The sequence below is a fragment of the Herpailurus yagouaroundi genome, unplaced genomic scaffold (assembly GCF_014898765.1).
Source record: "Herpailurus yagouaroundi ecotype Mexico unplaced genomic scaffold, PumYag 77, whole genome shotgun sequence".
Lineage (NCBI taxonomy): Eukaryota > Metazoa > Chordata > Mammalia > Carnivora > Felidae > Herpailurus > Herpailurus yagouaroundi.
The window spans coordinates 17832676-17841879 of NW_024412388.1; positions in this window are offsets into that span (position 1 = coordinate 17832676).

Sequence of the window (9204 nt, forward strand, 5' to 3'; positions counted from 1 at the left end):
CGGCACCCGCCAGATAACACAAATGGGTGAAGGGTGCTGGTATGGGGCAAGAGAGAGTAGCGGGGACTGTGGGGGAGTGGAGACACATGACCCAGTCAGAGGGGGCTGGCATCTCAGCTCCAGCCAAGCCCTGCTGCATGGGAGTACAGACCCCGGCTGCCAGCTGTCCCAAACATTTGGAACATGTTCCCCTTTTTCTAAGAGATAATAGAAATCCTGACCTTTATGTAATGGCTTCCAATTTTAGAATGTTGACCACAAAGTCAAATATTTTAGAAACGCTATGTGGGTCAAACCAACACCGTTTTCCGCTCACGTTTGCTAGATCGTGGGCTCCCTGAAGGCAGGGATTGTGTCCCTAATGCCCAGTCCTGGGTGTTTTCATACCTGTTATCAGATAGAATGTTTATGTATTTATGTATTGTTTCAGGTTTTACTCTAAATTCCAGTTAACATACAGTGTAATATTAGTTTCCGGAGTAGAATTTAGTGATTCCTGATTTACATACAACACCCAGTGCTCATCCCAACAAGGGCCCTCCTTAATCTCCAGCACCCATCTGGCCCATCCCCCACCCACCTCGCCTCTAGCAACCCTCAGTTTGTTCTCTATAGTTAAGGGTCTGTTTTATGGCTTATCAGATAGAATATTTAATGAGATCTACTTCTACCTAGGGATATAGAGATGAGTACGGTAAAGTTCCTGCCTTCCTAGATGAATGGCATTTGATTATCTCATTAGATATTTTTACTTATTACCCCCACTTTCCAGACCCCAACGGATGGATCTAGGCCGGTGGTTCTCAGGAAGGGAGATCGTGCCCCTGAGGCAGAGGTGCCGGACTCAGCAAGTCAGAATGTAGGATGGCGGGGCGCCTGGGTGGCTCAGTCGGTTGAGCGTCCGACTTCGGCTCAGGTCATGATCTCGCGCTCCGTGAGTTCAAGCCCCGCATCAGGCTCTGTGCTGACAGCTGGGAGCCCAGAGCCTGCTTCGGATTCTGTGTCTTCCTCTCTCTCTGCCCTCCCCAACTCGTGTTCTGTCTCTTTCTCTCAAAAATGGTCAAACATTAAAAGTATATATATAAAAAAAGAATTTTCAAAGTTAAGGTAGGAAGAACACTGGGAATCTGGGTTCTAGTGTGGTCTTGGCTACTTCCTGGCCGCGTGATGTTACTTCCCTTGTGTAGTATCCATTTCCCCATTCCTAAAATGAGGAAGTTGGAGCTAATCGGTGTTTCTATAACTTCCGCATGCATCTGAATCGCCCAGAAGGCTTGTTAAAACACAGATTGCTGTCCCTTCCACCCCAGGTTTCTGACTGAAGTATTCTGGGGGGAGGCCTGGGAATCTGCATTCTTAACAAGTTCCCAGGTGATGCTGTTGGTCCTTGGACACACTTTGGGGAGCCTGAAGGAAATGACGGATAAGAGACCTTCTTGCCGGGGCAGTCCAGGATCCCCAAGTTTCCTGGGTACCCTGGGCAGGGCTGATGGGACCCGCTAAGGAAGTCTGTTCTCTTTTTTTCCCCAGAGAGGGCTAGGTGCATCGGCAGGGAAGGGTCCAGGAGCTGGTTTTCTCCAGCTGGCTTTCCCCTCTGGACAGCCAGCCTCACCAGCCCGCGCACAGTGAGATTCTGCCATCTACTGGATGCATCTAGCCCGTGCCGGGCCTCTCATGGCGCTACATTTAGGACCTGATTGAAGGAGGAACATTCAGGGGTGACGTATTTCCCAGTGGGCCCCAGGGAAGCAGACTTTGTCAGGTCTGGGCCTTCTGACCCCTTCAGATGACTCAGTTTCTGGTATGGATGTGGGAGCCTGAATTAACCTAGGAAAATGAAAACAAAATGCAGTTGCAAGTCCGTGGGGTGGCAGTTTTCACCAAACTGTTAACGCCTTGAAGCTTCTGAAAACCCAACACCAGTGATCTGAATTCACTAAATGCAAATGCTGGTGGTGATATTTATATGGAAAAGGGTTGTGTATCTGTACGAGTCTTTACCACAGGTACTCTTTAAAAAATTTTTTTTTTATGTATTTAAAAAAAATTTTTTTTTTTTTTAGCCTTTATTTATTTTTGAGACAGAGAGAGACAGAGCATGAACAGGGGAGGGTCAGAGAGAGAGGAAGACACAGAATCGGAAACAGGCTCCAGGCTCCGAGCTGTCAGCACAGAGCCCGACGCGGGGCTCGAACTCATGGACCGCGAGATCATGACCTGAGCCAAAGTCGGCCGCTTGACCGACTGAGCCACCTAGGCGCCCCCAAAGATACTCTTTTAGGTGGCTGCATAAGGCGTGTTTAAAATGTGGTGATTCGTTTATGAAACTAAGTAAAAACCCAAACCAATAGCGACGTTGGGAAGCAGGCAGTGAGACAGACCCAGTGGGCATGTGGCCTGGAAGGAAGCCGGCTCCGGGTTTTGCAGTGTGGGATAGAGGTTTGAGCGCAGCCTCTGGACCTGGGCTAGACCTAGGGAATTCTAGCCTGGGGTGAACATACTGTGTTGGTCAAAGCACTTTCTTAATTTCTTCAGCCTTTGAAATGAGCAACTGGGAGCCGGCCGATGTTTGTCCGACTTCATCAGATCACCAGAAGGGCTGGAAGAGTTCGAGGCACAGAGATGCTCGTTCGACAGGTGCAAGTGGGCCCGACAGTACACCTGTCTTAACCAGCTCCCTTGTCACCTATGTGACACCCTGGTGAAGCCCCCTGCAAGCCTTAGCTTCCTCACCTGGGAATCTCCAAAGGGTGATCGCAGGTAGTATGTGAGGCGGTCCTGCACAAAGTTGTGGCTCCTCTTGTGAATCTCAAACATGCCCACAGAGAGCATTTGAAACAGTAATTAACTTGTGGAAACTTTTTTTTTTTAATTTTTTTTCAACGTTTATTTATTTTTGGGGGGGCAGAGAGAGACAGAGCATGAACAGGGGAGGGGCAGAGAGAGAGGGAGACACAGAATCGGAAACAGGCTCCAGGCTCTGAGCCATCAGCCCAGAGCCTGACGCGGGGCTCGAACTCACGGACCGCAAGATCGTGACCTGGCTGAAGTCGGACGCTTAACCGACTGCGCCACCCAGGCTCCCCAAGTGGAAACTTATTTTAAGAAACGAATCACATGATCAACGATGTTACATTGGTATTATTTATGATGGTGAGAACCAGGAGGCATTCTAAACATCCGATAATAGAGGAATTATTTAATAAATTATGGTACATCCATGCGTTGGAAGGTAATACAGCTATTAGAAATGAAGCTGTCTTTTTTTTTTTTAATGTTTATTTTTTGAGAGAGAGAGAGAGAGAGTGGGGGGAGGGGCAGAGAGAGAGGGGGACAGAGGATCTGAAGCGGGCTCCAGGCTCTGAGCTGTCAGCACAGAGCCCGATGTGGGCCTCGAACCCATGAACCGTGAGATCATGACCTGAGCTGAAGTCAGACGCTTAACCGACTGAGCCATCCAGATGTCCCAGCAATGAAGCTTTCAAAAAAAACACAAAAAACAAAAAAAACCCATCACAATGACTTTGGAAAATGCTCACAATATAAATTAAGAGGAAAAAAAAAAGCAAAAGGCTTGGATGTTATGAGCTGATATCCACTTGTTAAATATACGACGACGTGCTCAACAGGGGCATGGGCTGGAGGTGGGGATTAGGGGTGGGGGGATCGGCCTCTACCCCTCTCCCCTCTACATTTGAGCCACTGGGGCATGGGTCCTTATGTTAGTTTCTCAAAGATCCCACACGTCCTCCCACCTCAGGGCGTTCAATGCTGTTCCCTCAACCAGAAAGCTCTTCCCTCTTAATTCATTATTCAGACATCAGCCGCAATGCCATTGCCTCCCCTGAGAAGCCCTCCCTGACTACCCAGGCAAGGTTAAGCCCCACTGTTATAAGCAGTTCTTATATTTATAACTCTTGCCCTTCCCTGTCTGAAGACTATAAACCGCATCGCATCACAGATCCATCTACCGTATTCACTGTTGTAGCCTCTGCAACTGGCTGTAGTGCCTGGCACATACATAACGCTCGAGAAAAATCTGTGCACGAGTAGACGTTGGTGAGGTCACTCCAATGTTATTTGGGAAGCACGTGGGAATCAGGGGTAGACTTGGTGAGCATAATGTTAATCCTTGGGCAAGGCTGTCCTCAAGCTCCTCAAGACCTTGGGCGAGTCCTTTCCCCTCTCTGGGTCTTGGTCTCCTCTAGAAAATGAGACCGTTGGGTTTCCAGGAATGGCAGATAGATTTTAGCTTCAGTGCTACGTCAGGTATTTTGGTGGGTGTTATCAGACCATAGATTCCGAAGCTGGGCGTAGGAACTCAGTGGGAAACCATGTCATGATCAGTTAATGAGGTCTGTAGTGGTGTAAGAGGGGCAGCAGTTGTCCACAAGCCAAGTTTTGGCATCCTTGGAATGTAATTCTTAGGGTTTTGGGGGATCATGATCCCCTTTAAGAATCTGATAAAATTTCGGGCGCCTGAGTGGCTCGGTCAGTTAAAAATCCAGCTTCGGCTCAGGTCCTGATCTCGAGGTTCTTGAGTTCGAGCCCCGCGTCGGGCTCTCTGCCGACAGCTCGGAGCCTGGAACCCGCTTCAGATTCTGTGTCTCCCTCTCTCTCTGCCCCTCCCCCCCACACACTCCGACTCTCTCTCTCTCTCAAAAATAAGTAAACATTAAAAAAAATTAAAAAAAAAGAATCTGATAAAATCTAGGGCAAGTATTGCAAATGCAACTTTGCGTGGGGGCAGGTGTGGCATCAGATGGAGGCTCGTGGCCAACCAGGGAGCCCTTGCCCAGCTCTGTTGCTCGGTCCTTGTGGGAACGGGCTCAAGGGGCCAAACCACAGATTTTTCAAAAGAAGTAAACAATCTGGATTTGCAAGTGAAATTCTTCCAACTTTTTAATCTCACTCTGTGAAGAACAAATAACAGGTTACTCTGGGCTGGACCTGTCCTGAAGGCCTCTAGTCTGCCACCTTTGCCCGAGGGCCCTTTCCTGGTGTTTCTGTGTTGCCCATTTGCTCCCTGTCCTGCCCTTCCCAGTGAGGATGGCTGGAAACTTCTAGATGAGTGTACCCACATCCCCTCCCCGGGGGTACCTTCCCTTTCCTAAAGCATGCCTGTGTATTTCAGAAGAGGGAAACTAGAGACTTCACAGCCATTCCCAGCTCTCCCTGAAATCCATCAGACTCAACCTTTGTTACTGTTGGGACTTTTTTTTCTGACTATGAAAGCAAACAGAAGTAACAATGTCCACCTATGTGCCAAGGTAAAAAAGAGAAGAAGCAGAATAAGACACTCAGGACACTACTCTTTTTGTAGATTAGAAAACACACTTACAAAACAGTACAGAGGGGTTATCTGTGGTGGGCGTGGGGGGAGAAAAGGGTTTAAAACAAGCTCAGTACATAATAAATCAATGGACGAGAGGGGCCTTGCACAGAGTAGTGACAGCGAGCCATAGACCCAAGGGGTCTGCTTAAGACCGTAAACTCACCCAACGGTCCCCTAGAAAAAGCAATGATTTTCAATGCAGCTTTACAAACTACAAGGAAGAAGACAAAAATGCCCCTGGATCCTGCCACAATGGGGGAGGGAAACATTGCTAATTTTTCGATGTGTTTCTCTCTAGGCTGCCACATATCCAGGCCAGGGGTGTTGAGGGGCTCAGCATGCCCGTGGGGCCCGTGGGCACAGAGGAGGGAGGACAGTTGAACAGATACATTACAGGGTTGATCAACAGAATCTGACTTTGGAGCCAACCTTGGGCTCCGGTGCCCCGGCCACCGCCGGGGTATTTCAGCCTGTTCTTTGCCCTTGTGGCCCAGCCCCAGCAGTAAACAACCGATGCTATAAGTAACAGCGTGGGCAGGGGCTGAGGGCAGATCTGAGCCTGCCAGGCTCCCAGACTCAAAGTGTTCAATAATAGCCTCGACTGTCCTGGGGGGTTTCAGGCAGATAACACCGAGGCTCCAAAAACAGCACGGTGGCAGGCATCTTCAGTAGCAGAACACTGGATTTGAATTTTCAAGCTGGGTTCTGGCGCGAGAAGCAACATAGCGCGGTGGTTAAGCATCTGGGCTGTAAACACAGATGGACCTGGGCCCCTCTTCTGCCAGCGAACAGCTGTGTGACCTTGGTCAAGTGACTGGATTTTCTTAAACCTCAGTTTTCCCATCTACTGCTACTACCTAGGATTTAATTTTTTTTTTTTTACATTTATTTATTTTTGAGAAACAGAGTGAGACAAAGTGTGAGCAGGGGAGGGTCAGAGAGAGAAGGAGACACAGAATCCGAAGCAGGCTCCAGGCTCTGAGCTGTCGGCACAGAGCCTGACGCGGGGCTTGAACCCACGAACTGTGAGATCACGACCTGAGCCGAAGTCGGACGCTCAGCCGACTGAGCCAGCCAGGCGCCCCTTACTACCTAGCATTTAATGCAAGAATCAGAAAGGACCATATAAATATCAGAGACAAGGAAAACACAAGATATAGAAGACAGATGGAAATGCTGTCTGACAAAGTATCTCTCTGACCAAACTGTAGTTGGGTTCCTCTGCGCCCTTCTTCCAAGTAGGCCTTGATCTTGGCCCTTGTGCTGTCTGAGGCCTGCCCAGCCTGGTCTTAGCAAAGAATCCTGCTAAATCCACCTGTGATCCGTGATTAGGTTATTCATCTCCCACCTTTGAGGTTCAAGTCCTTGGCCTGCCTTCAGCAAGAATCCTGTTAGGTCAGTTTAGCGAGGGTGTCCCCTACCCTCGATGTCTCCTGTCGGTGACCATCTGTCCACTGACCCCCTCACTGTGCTCCTCGACTGTACACCCCCAGCTGTCTGTGCTGTGTTGGGAGTTGAGCCCCATCTCTCTCTGCGTTGCAAGATTCTCGAATAAAGTCTTCCGTGCGGTTTAAACAAGTGTCAGGATACTCTTTAACATCCCCAATCTGAAACCAAAAATTTAAAAAGTTAACCCAGGTACGAGGCAGTAAGTCCCACACTGGCACTCTAAACGTGCCAGTACCTGGCACAGAGGCCCAGCCCGGAGTAGGTAGGCCCTCAGCAAGGATTTATTGGACTAATGAAAGTGGAGTGTCCCTGGATGCTCAACATGGCTCATCGTCAGGGAAATGCAAATCAAAACTGCAATGTGCTATCACCTCACGCCTGTCAGAATAGCTAAAAATCCACAACGCAAGAGACGACAGGTGTTGGCGAAGATGCGGAAAAAAGGGGAACCCTCTTGGGCCGTTGGTGGGAATGCAAACTGGTGCAGCCACTCTGGAGAACGGTATGGAGGTTCCTCAAAAAGTTAAAACCAGAACTACCCTAGGATCCAGCAATTGCACTACTAAATGTTTACCCAAAGGATACAAAAATACTAATTCAAAGGGATACATGCACCCCAAGGTTTACAGCAGTATTATCTACAATAGCCAAACTATGGAAACAGCCCAAGTGTCCAGCTGACAAATGGATTAAAGAAGGTGTAGCGTATATATATATATGGCATATATACATATATATATGCCATACCTTCTTTATCCATTTCTATATATCCATCTATATATGAATATGTAGATATCCATATGTAGATATATATACCTTCTATATATCCACATATATATACCATATATATATATACATATATATATGATATGGAATATTACTCAGCCGTCAAAAAGAAAGACATCTTGTCATTTGCAACAATGTGGGTGGAACTGGAGTGTATTATGCTAAGCGAAAAAAGTCAGAGAAAGACAAATACCATACGATTTCACTCACACGTGGAATTTAAGAAACAAAACCAACTAGCAAAGGGGAAAACGAGAGAGAGAGGCAAACCGAGAAACAGACTCTTAACTATAGAGAACAAACTCTCCTCCCAGAGGGGAGGAGGGGCATGGGGGAAATAGGTGATGGGGATGAAGGGGTGCACTTGTGATGGGCACCGGGTCATGTATGGAAGTGTTGAATCACTATGTTGTCACCTGCAACTCATATCATGCTGTATGTTAACAAACTGGAATTTAAATAAAAATTAAAAAGAAAAAAGTGGGAGAGGGAAGATGGCGGCGTAGGAGGACGCTGGGCTCACCGCGCGTCCTGCTGATCACTTAGATTCCACCTACACCTGCCTAAATAACCCAGAAAACCGCCAGAGGATTAGCAGAACGGAGTCGCCGGAGCCAAGCGCAGACGAGAGGCCCACGGAAGAGGGTAGGAAGGGCGGCGAGGCGGTGCGCGCTCCACGGACTGGCGGGAGGGAGCCGGGGCGGAGGGGCGGCTCGCCGGCCAAGCAGAGCCCCCGAGTCTGGCTTGCAAAAAGCGGAGGGGCCTGACGGACTGTGTTCCGACAGCAAGCGCGACTTAGCGGCTGGGAGGTCATAAGTTAACAGCTCTGCTCAGAAAGCGGGAAGGCTGGAGGACAAAGGGAAGGAAAGCTGCTGAGCCCCCGGACGACAGAGCTCAGTTTGGTGGGGAACAAAGGCGCTCGCCAGCGCCATCTCCCCCGCCCATCCCCCAGCCAAAATCCCAAAGAGAACCAGTTCCTGCCAGGGAACTTGCTCGCTCCGCGCAAACACCCAACTCTGCGCTTCTGCGGAGCCAAACCTCCGGCAGCGGATCTGACTCCCTCCTGCTGCCACAGGGCCCCTCCTGAAGTGGATCACCTAAGGAGAAGCAAGCTAAGCCTGCCCCTCCTGCCCCTGTGCACCTTGCCTACCCACCCCAGCTAAGACGCCAGATCCCCAGCATCACAAGCCTGGCAGTGTGCAAGTAGCCCAGACAGGCCACCCCACCCCACAGTGAATCCCGCCCCTAGGAGAGGGGAAGAGAAGGCACGCACCAGTCTGACTGTGGCCCCAGCGGTGGGCTGGGGGCAGACATCAGGTCTGACTGCGGCTCCGCCCACCAATTCCAGTTATACACCACAGCACAGGGGAAGTGCCCTGCAGGTCCTCACCACGCCAGGGACTATCCAAAATGACCAAGCGGAAGAATTCCCCTCAGAAGAATCTCCAGGAAATAATAACAGCTAATGAGCTGATCAAAAAGGATTTAAATAATATAACAGAAAGTGAATTTAGAATAATAGTCATAAAATTAATCACTGGGCTTGAAAACAGTATAGCTGACAGCAGAGAATCTCTTGCTACAGAGATCAAGGGACTAAGGAACAGTCACGAGGAGCTGAAAAACGCTTTAAA